This window comes from Macaca thibetana, chromosome 13 (genome assembly GCF_024542745.1).
Source record: "Macaca thibetana thibetana isolate TM-01 chromosome 13, ASM2454274v1, whole genome shotgun sequence".
Taxonomy (NCBI): Eukaryota; Metazoa; Chordata; class Mammalia; order Primates; family Cercopithecidae; genus Macaca; species Macaca thibetana.
In genome coordinates, this window is record NC_065590.1 from 53883332 (window position 1) to 53897979 (window position 14648).

The following is a 14648-nucleotide window of genomic DNA, read 5'->3' on the forward strand; positions in this document are numbered from 1 at the left end:
ATTCACTTTTCTCTTAACTCTATAATAAAAAATCACTGTGCATGTGATGATAGATGGTAACATATATAGCTTAGAATCAAAGACAGAAAAGTTATATAAAAGCATGAAAGATTAAATTTCCCTGAGATCTTGACAGATTAAACAGCTGCTAATATTTGGTTAAGATTCTCTCAGCCCTTTTTCCATGTTCTCACATATACATAAAAACATTAAAATATACATAAGGGGAATCATGTTATCTTGGATAGTTTCTCATATAATAAGTATGTATGTATCTAATCATTCTATAATATCTGAATACTTTTTCATTGTATATTTGTACCTTAAGTGGTAAATCATCTATTAATGGACACACAAGTTTACAATTTTTTTGTACTGAAATAAATCACACTGCAACATTCCCATTTATCTATGCTTTTTATAACTATTACTGCAGAGCCTAAGTTTCTATGCATTGAAATTTATATTTGGATTGCAAAAATGTCCTCCAGAATTCCCTAAATAATTGTTCTGAATTGTACTCTTAAAAAAAAAGCAAATTGATAAACTCATGCCATGGATTATTAAGGAAAGCTTGAATTACTCAGGGACATTTTTATTTTCAACAAAGACACTTGGAGAACAGAATGAATTGATTCAAGGAAAGAAATGTTAGAGATTTGATTTGTAGGTATTCTTCTAAAGTCCAAAAACAGAAACCTCAAGATACGCCACACAGCTAGTAAACTGATACATTTATGTGGGCTGAGAAACACGGTGTTAATGCAAAACTGAGCGGTAGTTAATCATTTCTCTTTTAACTTGCATGCTTTCCTCAAGGAATTTGTTAGGACCTTTCATAGCTGGCTCTTATTTTGATTACTGGAATAATAAGAGGGCATGTATGAAATGATTCAGGCACTCGGAATACATAGAACTCTTTTTGAAACAGTAATTTATGCATTTAATCTTTCAATTTTACCTTCATTTAATGCTTATGTGAAGAATATCTCCTGATTAGCCCCTGGGATAAATCTGAAAAATGAACCATTATTACGAGGTAAATAAAAATAAAGGAGAACATGAAGAGAGAGCTATTTTGCATGGACATGGGACCAAAGAGCAGAATAGATTTGGGTAAGGAAAAAGAAAACTTGGTTGTTTTAGTGGACGGAAGGTACACACTTATTCCAGGAAATAGAATGAAAAATTAGAATTTGACTTTCTGATCACTGTAATTACCAGTAATGGTCAATTGTAATTATTATAATTTAGAAAAATGAAGGAATCTAGCTGGCACTCAGGCATTTAATTACCATGTTATGACCATATCATTTGGAAAGCTTTCATTTGCATTCTTGGAGATGAATAATTTCTTTTTGATTTAATGAGAAGAAAGCAAACTTCCTCTGCTTCATTTTATATCTTACAATCTGCTGGAGAAATGTCTCATTCATATTCCTTTTATGCAAATGATATGCATTATGATCACAGAGGTATAGCAACTTTTTCTCCCTTTTGTTGTAATTTCTCTTCTTTTGAGAGAAGCATGTGGTCCTCAGTGGCCTACATCTTACCACTAAATAGCAAGCTCTAGCTGCTAAGCATCCTCTAAAGTGGAACAACTTATTGGATAAAACATCATAGTATTTCTGTTTTGCATTACAGATTATACTGTTCTGCTGATAAGAGCTTTCTCATTTATTATGTCACAGCTTCCTTGTGAGCGAGTATGTATCCTTACTTTTCAGATAAGAAATGTGAGTCAGAGGCCGGGCGCGGTTGCTCACGCCTGTAATCCCAGCGCTTTGGGAGACCAAGGCAGGCAGACCACGTGGTCCGGAGATCCAGAGCATCCTGGCTAACACGGTGAAACCCCGTCTCTATTAAAAAAAAATAAAATAAGATACCCGGGCGTGATGGCGGGCGCCTGTAGTAGGCTGAGGCAGGAGAATGGCGTGAACCCGGGAGGCAGGGATTGCAGTGAGCCGAGATCGCACCACTGCACTGCAGCCTGGGAAAGAGAGAGACTCAGTCTCAAAAAAAAAAAAAAAAAAAAAAAAAAAAAGAAATGTGAGTCAGAGAATTAAAAACTTTTTTCTTTTAATTTTCTCTTTTTTTCCTGTTCCAGTCTTCATTTATATGACATAAGAGAAAAGTCTAAATTTATTTTCCTAGAGATTATTCATTATGCCAGTGCCACTTATTAAAAGAAAATCTTTCCTCTTGAAATTATAATATCATTTTTATCATATATTCATTTATCGTATCCATTTGGATATGCGCATATATGTGTGTGTATACATAAGTATATGTACACAGGTATATGTACATATATTCTTTATGGACTCCCTTCACTCTTATTTAAACACTGCAGTATTTTGATCACAACAAATTTATTGTCAGTTTAAATATTACATAAGGCCGATCTTTCTCCAACACATTGATACAAATAATATGAAGGAATCTCTAAAAATTAGTATAAAAATATAAAAATTCAATAGATGAATGGATAGCCGATATAAACCGATAATTTACAGAAGAATTGCCGTGACCTCAGTAACAGTTAAGAAATTGTGAATTATAATCCAATATGAAGCTGATTTTTACCTATTAATGAATGAAAAAGTAAGCATTAAAAAAACAAATGATCTCTTTTATAAGATTATGCATATTTTATGAGTATAGAATAAGCTGTGGAAGGTTATACATTATGCCTTGGGAAAAAAATGGGGTCATATTAATGAAGCAGAAATAAAAATGGAGATGATATTATTAACTTAAAATATTTTTAACTTTCAAAAATATGTATTTTGCAATTTAAAAATTGAGTGTGATGAAAATTTGCGAAAGGGAAATTAGCGAACATCTAGAAAATTATAAAATGTTAACAGAAATTTAGAAGAATAAAGAAAGTTTTCGTGACATGTTTTAATTTGGATTCTCCAAAATTGGACACTGAAATAAAGATTGTGTTCAAGTAGTTCATTTCAGAAGTGATACTGAAAAATTCTGTTATGGGAGTAGGAAAGTGAAACAGCATAGAAGGCAGTCAATTAGGGTATGTTACCCCGCCTTTGGCCACTGCATGTTATCCTGGTCAAGGGCCAAAAGAGCTGAGGTATTTATGTTCCAATTCTAGTGATATGGACATTGATTCCAGAGGGAGGAATTAGCTAGTCTTTTGAAATGTAGTTCACATCAGAGTATTCCATCACTTTAAATAGAGTCCCATCCACAATTTTTAAACCTTAGTTTTAATCTGTCTCTCTCTATGTGTGTGTATGTGTGTGTGTTTTCTCTGTTACTCAAGTGAAATTTAACTGATACTCCACAGGTAAAATAAAGGGCCTCTAAGAAGAGAGACTGCAGTTTATTATAAATACCTTTATGCCTTTTCTTTTAACCCTCTTGCTGTCGTATTTCATATACATACACTTATATGTTTACATCAGCTCCTATTTTCAGAAGACTTTTTTGGGTATTTGATTTTTTTTTTACTAGGCACAGTATCTGTAACATTGTGAGGCTTTAAACACATTTCAGCATTTTAATATTTTCTTTTTAATATTCTCAAAATGAGCCAAGCACATTTGAAAGCTAAAAAATCTTTCTCAAATATATGTGGTTATCTGTTGCCCAGTTCTTGTAATTGAATTACAAATTGATTAATGTTCAGGAATAAATCTACTCTTGATTAAATTCTCATTTAAATGTTGGTGGCTTTGTTGTTGAATGAATGAAGGAAACATTTGAATTGATCTGTTTGATCAAGCTCTCTGGGTACTTGCCACATTCTTTGCTGGTCATTGATTTGATAACCAGCTGATTTCAAAATGACTGAGCAACAAGGTGATTTTTCTCTTCCTTCAGTGTCTCTTCTACAGTCAACCTGGTTTAGAGCCTGTTTATGATTATTTTTTCACTGTAATATAGTACAAGGTTGTTTTTATAATACTGTGTCCAATGGGTTATTATTTCCTAAGATTTGTAGAACCAGTGAAGTACGTTTGTGTGTGTGTATTTTGTTTTGTTTTAGAGAGAGGGTCTCGCTCTGTCACTAGGATTAATGTGCAGTGATATGATCATAGCTCACTGCAGCTTTGAACTCCTGGACTTAAGTGATCCTTCCCCCTCAGTGTCCTGAGTGCCTCGGACTATAGGCATGCATGACCACGCTTCACTAATTTTTAAATTTTTGTAGAAGTGGGGTCTTGCTATGTTGCCCAGGCTGGTCTTCAACTCCTGGCCTCAGGTGATACTCCCACCTCTGCCTTCCAAAACACTGAAATTACAGGCATGAGCCACAGCACCCAGCCTGATGCATTTGTGAAAGTTACCACAACAGGTGCAAAATTATGGCAAGTGGATGTGGTTAATAAGAGGGTAGGATTCAAAGATAATTTTTTATATCTAGGAAAAGGCTAGAGAAAAGCTATGTATACAAGAAATACTGGTAGTCTTATTAGGTAAAAATAATTAAGACTTCCCTCTATAGGCCAAGAAGTATCAAACCCAACAAATCTCTTAGGTATTACAAATTGTAAATATCATTTCTGAAAATGGATTTAGGAATGATAACATGTTTAGAAAAAGAACCGAAATGCAAATAGTAATAATGAATTATGTGACTTACATCCACGGCTAGTAACCTTTGATTTTAAGAGATGTAAACTTCATTTTAATTCCTTATGTATTCACACTTCCACCAATTACAAACTTCGATGACCTAGTTTTGTTACATAACTCATTTCCCCAGGAAAACCAAAACAAACCTGTGTCAGCTGAAGTGGACTTCACCTTCCCAGTATTCACTTTAATCCACATCAGTATGTTAAGAAGGTTGCTGGTCAAATAGTTATACTGCTGGGTAAAGTTCTGTAAATAGCCAGACCAGGCCCTCTACCTGGAGGAGTTTTAGTAACTAAAAACTCCTTATTGTGATAGAAATCCAGCTCAGCCTTACTTAACCAGTAAAGGGCATTTGTTTGCTCTAAAAAATGGCAAGTCCAGAGAAGGATAACGCTTCATACTCAGATGGATTTAGAAATATAAATGAGGTCATAGGGTTGTTAATTGAAGTACTTTCTCCTCTCTTCTCTGCCCTTTTCTCTCCATTCCTCTCTTTCCCTTCCCTCTCTTCTCCTCCCCTCGCTTCTCCATCTGTCTTCTCCTTCTCTCTCTTTTAACCCCTTTTTCCTCTGTGTTGGCCTTGTCCTCTTCTGCTGAAGCCAGTCGTATAGCCCATGATCCATATCTGGTCAGTCGAACACACTGTGCCAATCTAGTGGCTTAAAAATAAACCAAAAACAACTATTTTATAATTTTTCATGATTCTGTGAGTCAGAAATTCAGACAGGACACAGAGGGGTGGTTCATCTCTTAGCCACTTAGTGACTATAGGAGTTTAAAAAGTCCAGGATGATTTCTTCGCTTACATGTTTGACGTCTAGTTAAAATGGGAGAAACATCCATAATGATGCTAAAATAATCATGGTGGGTTTTAGGTTTCATTGTTTTGACACAAAGTTTAATAAGGAAGCTATAATAGGATGTTATGTATTAAATTTTATTTCTCTATATGTGTATCCTTTTCAGTTATTCTAAATGACTTTGTACAAAGCACTACTGACTTTTCTTTTTGAAACTTTAATGTATATATGAAAATAATCATGTGGCTTAATTGATTGATCAGTGTGGTATCCATAACAGAAATTCAGTTATTAAATCATTTTTGCAATACTTGTGAATAAGGTAAGACACTACTGTGTCTTGGTGGATGAATGAAAAGTTTGATTTTTAAATAGAAGTTAATTTTGATTTATTAGTAATTTAAAATGCTTATACTTGTAAGTGAAATTTGCCAAAATTTTTCTTTTTCTACTTTTGTTTGAGGATAGTATTAGGCATGGTATCTTCACAAAATTAATTAAACAAACTTTCATCATTTTATCCTAGGTAAAAACGTGATATAGTCCTTTGAAACATTGGAAAAAATTACAATAAAACCATCTAGACCAGTAGCCATTTTTTGATGTAACATTTTAATAATGTTTCTTCTTCTTCTATGATTGTGGTTTTATTTTTTCTACTGCTAGATTCAATTTTTTTAATTTATTTTTTTGCAGAATAATTATTCATTTTATTGAGCTATAAATTTACTGTCACAGATTTTGTGTTGTAAAATCTGTGATTTTACAAAAATGTTGTTAAGTCTTTCTACCTGTCTTTATGTATTCAACTTTTAGCCAGCTTTGTACCCCAGGGGGATGTAAACAAAAAAATAGAAGTCTAAGCCCCGTGACAATCTGAATGGACCCCTTCTCTTGGCAAGGACATTCCAAGGCTAACCTGAGGGACTGGTTTAGTCCATGTTGTGGGGTAGGGGGTGGGCATGCCTCATTATACCCTCTTCACTTTTGGAATTACTGATAGAACAGACTCTACATGTGGTGAGAAACATTTGCAGTCTGTTCTCTGAAAAACTTTGGTCTCCACAACCCCTTATCATCATAACCCAAATATTCCTTTCTATTAATTCCAGCTCTTTAAGTAATAACTTAACTCTTTCAACCAGTTGCCAATCAGAAAAATTTTAAATCTACCTATAACCTGGAAGCCCCACCTGCACCCCACCCGTGTTTCAAATTGTCTGCCTTTCCAGAGTGAATCTTACAGTAAATCTGCAACCAATGTGGGCACATTTTCTCATGGTCTCCAAGGGCTGCGACATGGGCCATCATCACTCATATTTGGCTCAGAATAAATCTCTTCAAATATTTTTTGGAGTTTGACTCTTCATCAACAAGGGTGACCTATGTGGACTACATCATTGAGACCCCTTACCCTCTGTCTTCCTGTTGGGTTCAGTTAATGGGGATGCCCTTCAGGATGCTGGAGGTCAGAGAGAGGCTGGGTACTTACTACCCTTGCTCCTTTGCTTCAGTTTAATTGAAAGTGTCACTGAATGTTTCCTTTTACTCAACATTCTCCTTGAGTATTGCACCAAGCTTTGTGGTTTCCCTATACCTTGCACAAAGCTTATACTAAACCCTTCTTGAATTATCTTAATTGGTATGTGCCATTTCCTGATGATATAGAATTGAAGATAAAGTCTCTTGATGTTTTATATCCCTTTTTGTCTTTATGGTGGTTAATTTTATGTATCAACTTGAATGAGACGTGGAATGCCCAGATATTCGGTCAAATGTTATTCAGGGCATGTCTGTGAAAGTGATCCAGGGTGAGATTAACACTTGAATCAGAAGACTTATAATCTGTGTAAAGCAGATTGTCTCTAATGTGTGTGGGCTTATCCAATCAATTGAAGACATAAGTAGAACAGAAAGTCTGAGTTGGAGGGAGCTCCTTCCTGATTGCTTAAGCTGGGACTCCTTTTCTTTTCTTTCCTTTTCTTTTCTTCTCTTTTTCCTTTTCCTTTTCTTTTCTCTCTTCTCTTCTCTTCTCTTCTCTTCTCTTCTTCTCTTTTCTTTTCTGTTGTTTCTTTGTATTTTGCCTTCAGAGCCAACTAAAAAATTGGCTCTCCTTAGGTCTTAACTTTGCCAGCTTTTGGTCTGGAACTATACCATCAGCTCTCCTGGGTCTCCAGCTTGCTTACTATAGATCTCAGAACTTTTAAGTCTTTATAATAACATAAGATTATTTCTTATAATAAATATCTTTGATGTAACAGCTACCTGGACATGCGGAAGCAGTTTGGAAATGGGTAATTTCCAAACTGGGTAGAGGCTGGAATATTTTTGAGGTGTGTGCTAGATGTATGGATGTTAAATGTGATTCAGTGAGACTAAGCAATATGAAATATGATAACTGGAGGAAAGATGATTCTTGTTATGAAGTGGTGAAACCACCTTTGCAAAGATTATGACAGTGAGAGAAGTCTAGTATGGCTGACTCCATCTTACGTCTACCCTCACAGGCTGGCTGTCTTTTCCCATTCCTGGGTGTAGGCCAAGGTAACTATGGGAGGAATTTCATTTATAGTTTAACTTTGAAAAAAAAATTATAATTTTCTCTCCCTATAACTGACCGTCTCCTTCTTTGGGGACTAAAACCCCCTTTGTAAGTCTAATAAAAGGCCACAGGATTAGGATTATAGAAGGGACCTTAATTCTGCTAAAATGTAGGTGTAGCTTGCCTTTCTATAATCATTTACAGAAATGAAAGTCACAAGATTTGTAACTTTCCCAGTTGCTCCTATAGATAACATTACTATTGTAGGACTTAAGATTGGTCTTTTGAGATTTTTTTTTCTGACTTTTGCATTCTGGTGACTGGCTGACTGTACCTGGACCTGTGACTCATGACTCAACTGGTCCTGTGGCCCCTCCCCAGACGCTGACTAAGTGCGTGAGGACTGTTTTCCACACCCCTATGATTTCATCTCCTACCAATCAACAGCATCCGTTCCCTAGTGCCCTGCTTGTCATATTATCTATAAAATGACTAGCCTCTGAGTTCTTAGGAAAGCTGATTTGAATAATAAACTCCTATCTACTGCTTGGCTATCCCTGAATTAATTAAACTCTTTTTCTACTGTAATACCACTATCTTAGTGAACTGGTGTGATGGTTAATACTGAGTGTCAACTTGATTGAATTGAGGGATACAAAGTATTAATCCTGGGTGTTTCTGTGTGGGTGTTGCTAAAAGAGATTAAAATTTGAGTCAGTGGGCTAAGGAAGGTAGATCCATCCTTAATCTGGTTGGCATAATCTAATCAGTGTCCAGCAAATATAAAGCAGGCAGAAAAATGTGAAGAAGCGAGATGGGCCTACCTTCCCAGCCTACATCTTTCTCCTGTGCTGGATGCTTCCTGCCCTCGAACATCAGACTCCAAGTTCTTCAATTTTGAGACTCATACTGGCTTCCTTGCTCCTCAGCTTGCAGACTGCCTATTGTGGGACCTTGTGATCATGTAAGTTAATACTTAATAATTAATAAACTCGCCTTCATATATATACACACACACACACACACACATATATACATACATACATACATCCTATTAGTTCTGTCCCTCTAAGAGAACCCTGACTAATACAATTGGTCTTACCTGTGCAGAAAGCAAGAACCCATCAGGCAATTGCAGTTGCATAGTAATTGGCTTAAATCTGTTCTAGTGTTTATGGAAGGTAGAACTTGCAAGTATTAGAAATGGATATTTAGTTGAGAAGATTTCTAAGCCTAGTGTTGAAGAAGTGGCTTGATTCCTCCTTACTGCTTATAATAAAGTGAGAAAAGAAAAGGAAGAATTACAAAAGAAGTTGTTAAGAAAAAAGAACCACAACTTGAAGATTTAGAAAATTCTCAGTCTATCTGTATTGTAACAAATGAGAAAACATGTTCTGAAGACAATACAATGGTGTTGCTAGACTTACTCGATAAAAGAGTTTATGTGATTATATGAGCAGAAACACTACCAGTATGAACTGAAGAAGAAAAGAGACAAAAATGAGGAAAGGCCGTCAGACTTCTTGGATTTGACAGGATGGCATGATAGAGCCATTTGTCTGTGAATGTGTACTATAATTTAAGAAGAGGAAAAAATGACCTCAAAGTTGATTCATAGGTCATCAGACCCACTGTTTCAATTTCAAAGTCCTCCACCTGAAACCGTGAAGACAGGACTGCCCTACAGAACCTTAGTAAGCCTTGTAAGGCTGCCTAGAGGCTTGGTGGGAGGACCTGGCCTGGCAGAGCTGTGAGGGCAGGATCCCCACCCACAGCTGTGGGGTGATGCTGTTGCCCTAGGGTGCCTGGAGAGCAGAGCACTAAACCAAAGAGGGTTACTTTTGGGTCTTAAGATTTTTTTTTTTTTTTTTTTTTTTTTTTTTTTTGAGACAAAGTCTCACTCTGTCACTCAGGCTGGAGTGCAGTGGTGTGGCCTCAGCTCACTGCAACCTCCACCTCCCAGGATCAAGTGATTCTCCTGCCTCAGCCTCCCGAGTAGCTGGGAACACAGGCGCGCGCTACCACACCCTGCTAATTTTTAAATTTTTAGTAGAGATAGAGTTTTCGCCATGTTGGCCAGGCTGCTCTGGAACTCCTGACTTCAGGTGATCTACCCACCTCGGCCTCCCAAAGTGCTGGCATTATAGGCATGAGCCACTGCACCCGGCCTTGAGTCTTAAGATTTAATGAAATTTGCTTTACTAGGTTTTGGACTTGCTTGAGACCCTTTACTCCTTACTTCCTCCTGATTTCTGCCTTTTGGAATGGGAATGTATATTGTAAAACTATCCCACTATTGCACTTTGGAAGCACATAACTTGTTTGGTTTCACAGGTTCATAGCTGGAGTGGAATTTTGCCTCATGATGAATTTTACCTAGAGTCACTCATATCTGATATAGATGATATTTAGCTTAAACTCCACACTTTAGACTTGATGATAGAATTATTAAAGATTTTTGGAGGTATTGAGTTAGAAGAATGTATTTTGTATGTGAAAAAGTCATTAATTTGGGGGAGCAGGCGTGGAATGCTGTAGGCTGAATTATATCCCTCCAAAATTCTTACGTTGAAGCCCCAACCTGATGTGACTGTATTTAAAAATAGGACTTTTAAAACAAGCATATGAAGAAAGCTGAATATCACTGATCACTAGAGAAATGCAAATCAAAACTACAGTGAGATGCTATCTCACACCAGTCAGAATGTCAATTATTAAGAAGCCAATAAACATCAGATGCTGGCAAGGTTGTGGAGAAACAGGAACGCTTTTACACTGTTGGTGGGAATGTAAATTCATTCAACCATCGTGGAAGACAATGTGGCAATTACACAAAGATTTAGAACGAGAAATACCATTTGATCCAGCAATCCTATTACTGGGTATATACCCAAAGGAGTATAAATCATTCTTTTATAAAGATATATGTATGCATATGTTCATTGCAGTACTATTTACAATAGCAAAGATATGGAATCAACCCAAATGCCCATCAGTGACAGAATGGATAAAGAAAATGTGGTATGGATACACCATGGAATACTATGCAGCCATAAAAAGGAATGCGATCATGTTGTTTGCAGGGACAAGGATGGAGCTGGAAGCCATTTCATCAGCTAACTAATGCAGGAACAGAAAACGAAACACCACATGTTCTCACTCATAAGTTGGAGTTGAATGATGAGAACACATGGACACAGGGAGAGGAAAAATACACACTGGGGTCTGTTGGGGTTGGCTGGGATGCTGAGGGAGAGAGAACATCAGAGAAAATAGCTAATGCATGCTGGGCTTAATACCTAGGTGATGGGTTGACAGGTGCAGCAAACCACCATGGCACACACTTACCTATGTAACAAACGTGCATATTCTGCACGTGTACCCTGGAACTTAAAAAATAAATAATAAATAAAAATAGGGCTTTTAAAAGGTAATTAAGGCTAAATGAGGAAATAAGAGTGGAATCCTATATCAATGGGATTGGTGGCCTTATGAGGAGAAGAAGAGAGAGAGATCTCTGTCTGTTTTCATACACACATATCTAAGAAGGTGATGTGAGCACACAACACGAAGGCACCTGTCTGCAAGCTAGAAAGAGAGTGCTTACCAGAACTCGACCTTGTTTCCACTCCCCTCCCCACCTTCTCCCTCCCTTCCCCCTCCCTTCCCCCTCCCTTCCCCACCTCCCCTCTCCCCTCCGCTCTCCTCTCCTGGTTGTTTAATAATACTTTGAATTGAACATCTTGTTTATTTTCTGCCTCCTTCTGGCACTCAAATTTGGCAAAGATAAAAAATGTTATTGGGATACTCCTTTCATTGCTTACAACTTCGGCTGCAACTTACAAATTTTAACAATTTGTAAAATTTGTATTGATGCAATCATTGTTAAGGAGAAGAGATCCTTCTGAAACCCTCTGTCTTTGTCTGATTTCTGTTTCTGTCATCAAATCTCCTTCTTGTCTGTCCTGCCTCCTTCCTTCACTTCTGTGGATTTTTGTGATTACATTGGGCCTACACAGCTAATTTGAGATAATATCCCTGTCTCAACATCCTTAATTTAATCACATCTGCAAAGTCACTTTTAACATGTAAAAAACATATTCATAGGCTTCAGGAATTAGGATATGAATATCTTTGGGAGGCTACTATTCTGCTTACAACACCTCTTGTTTTCAGAACTCTTTTTTGTAAACCTTTCATGAATGAGATTGTATAACTACATTGCTACACTCATTAGCTTTTCATCATATGTGAAATGTAAATGTGCTGATCTGACATTATCGTCCATTTCTCAAATCTCAGAAAAATATTCAATAAATGGAATTTTAGAATCACTATGTGACTGCCTAATAGCTTTGGCATTTGGATGACTCAGTTATGTTTCAATACTGGAGTCTTTAGGTTTTGGTATATTAGTTTGAAATTTTTCATGTTTGAAAATGTGCCAAAAAGTAATATATTTCTAATAAAAATGATTGCTAATTTGCTAATGAAAAAGGAAAATTATAAACTAACTGTAGATTTTTGCAAAGGTAGAAGTATTAATTAATTAACCCTGGTAAGGTTGGTAAGCTGGTAAGGAAATGTATGACACGGTGTTTGTTGAAGATACAGATGAGCCGCATTTTATATGTATTGTTTTTCTAATTTTGACCTCCAGAATAACTAATATATGAACAATGTATATAATTGGTACATTTTATTTATTTTTAAAGATATACATTGGCCTCAAAGGACTGTTGGCTGAAAGTGCTTAATATCAATCTTTATTTTCTTCGTAGTTCATCAAACAGAAGTTTCTGGTCATCCTCTTTTAAAACATTTTTGTATTCTCTCATTGACAGGGAAAATATTTATTTATCCTAGCACTGAATACCTTACTAGCTGAACGTCTGGCACTGTTAAAAGTAAAAATGGGTTCTGAAGGCTCTGTTTTTTTCACACAAAGGCTCTGTTTTTATCTCAGACAGGTCTGGCCAAAACAACAGCAGCATAAGTGTCTTGTGAGTATTCAATCATTTTTTGAAAACTAGATTCACCACTGCAAATCTTCTAAAGGTCAAAAGCATGAAAAGATATGGAGGTAAAACCAAACCAAAACAAAATCTTAAGTTATGTACTGATCTTCATGGCCTTCCAGTTTAGTTACACAGAGATTAGAGTCAAAATGTGACCTAAAAGGAGGGGTCCAAAATAAAGCATAACTTCTTATTTTTAATAGAGTGTCATTAGGAGAATACCATAGTTCTTAATAGCAAGGATATTACATGACTTCAAATGGCCAAATTGGAGGGGTCTAAGTCAATAATTATTTTTATTGTTAAATATTAAATGTGGGAAAGTAAACACTCTGCTAAGCCAAAAAATAAAGAGCTATGGAGGCTGTAGGATGGGGACACCTTTTCCAGAAGGTAAAGTAGTGCATGAGGTTGATAGTATCAGCTTCAAAAGCATGAACCTTTGGCATAATTTCCACTCAGTCAAAATAAAAGTGAAAAATAGGCAGAAGATATAGAGGAAGAGAAACAGGAAAACTCAGAATGGGGGATGATCTTGAGCCACTTAGAAGCCTCCTAATTTGTATAATTTTTTTAAAGTTTGCTGTTAGTTACCGATCCTGCTTATTTTGGAAACAGTGTATTGTTAGGTGAGGATGAATATGCTCCTTTAAAAAAAGTCTAAAGCTATTTCAATGGTGCAATTTTGAAGGATTTCAGTGACAAATATTTAAGTATGAACAGAGAAATATTTATAACATATGGAGATTAAAATGGATAAATATATAACAAACATTTGCATATGAATACTCAATTTGATAAACTGAGTATTAACAGAAATCTTTAAAGACCTGATTCCTCCCTCACCAATCTGGTCCTCCTTTCTCCACTCATAAATAACTATGGCCTCAATTGTTATCATGGAATCCTTTTGCTCACCTTTATAATGTTACTCATTGTTTAGGTTTGCATGCTTTGTTATTTAAAAAATTTAGAACATTTAATAGACAAAGGTTGTATGTATTCAAGATGTACAACATGATGATTTGATATATGTATACATTGTGTAATGATTATCACAATCAAATTAATGAACACATCTGTAACTACCCAGCCTTTACATAGGATCCCCGTAAATTATTCATCTTATAACTGTAATTTTGGACCCACTGATCAACATCTCTCCATTTCCCACACCTCCCAGTCACTGGCAACTACTGGTCTACTCTGTTTGTATGACTTTATCTTAATGCCACATACAAGTGTGTAGTCACCTGAAGGTTGCTTTTTAAAATAATTAATGGATTTCTAAGGCTCATGCTTGTATTTTTCTATAGGCTGTGCAATGGCATAGTAGAGTATTCTAGTCTATGAATAGCCAGCCATTTATTAAGCCACGATTCTGTTCATGGATATTTGGGTTGCTTCCATTATTTTTTGTTATATTGTAAAACAACATTGCTAGGAATATTTTTGGATGTGCCTTCTGGTACGCAGAGGAAAGAGTTTTCTTTCGTGTACCTGAGCAGGAGTAACATTTCTGTTAATGCTTTTCAATTATCTGAATATGCCAAATTGTTTTCTAAGTGGTTTTCCTGCCACTAGCAGTCTACAAAGATTCTTAATTCATGTCCTTATGAACATGGTATTATCAAATAATTTAGTTTTTTTTCATCAGGTGGATATAGAATATTATCT

At 36.0% G+C, this 14648-nt stretch overlaps 1 protein-coding gene across 1 annotated transcript in view; it reads right to left on the reverse strand.

Annotated features, from left to right (window-relative positions):
* Positions 1–8063, reverse strand: part of CHAC2 (ChaC glutathione specific gamma-glutamylcyclotransferase 2) — a 709760-nt gene extending 701697 nt beyond the window's left edge. The window contains exon 1 of the mRNA XM_050753770.1: positions 8054–8063. The gene's annotated coding sequence lies outside the window, so the exon portion shown is untranslated. The remainder of the gene's footprint in view (positions 1–8053) is intronic.
* Positions 8064–14648: the final 6585 nt, after the last annotated feature.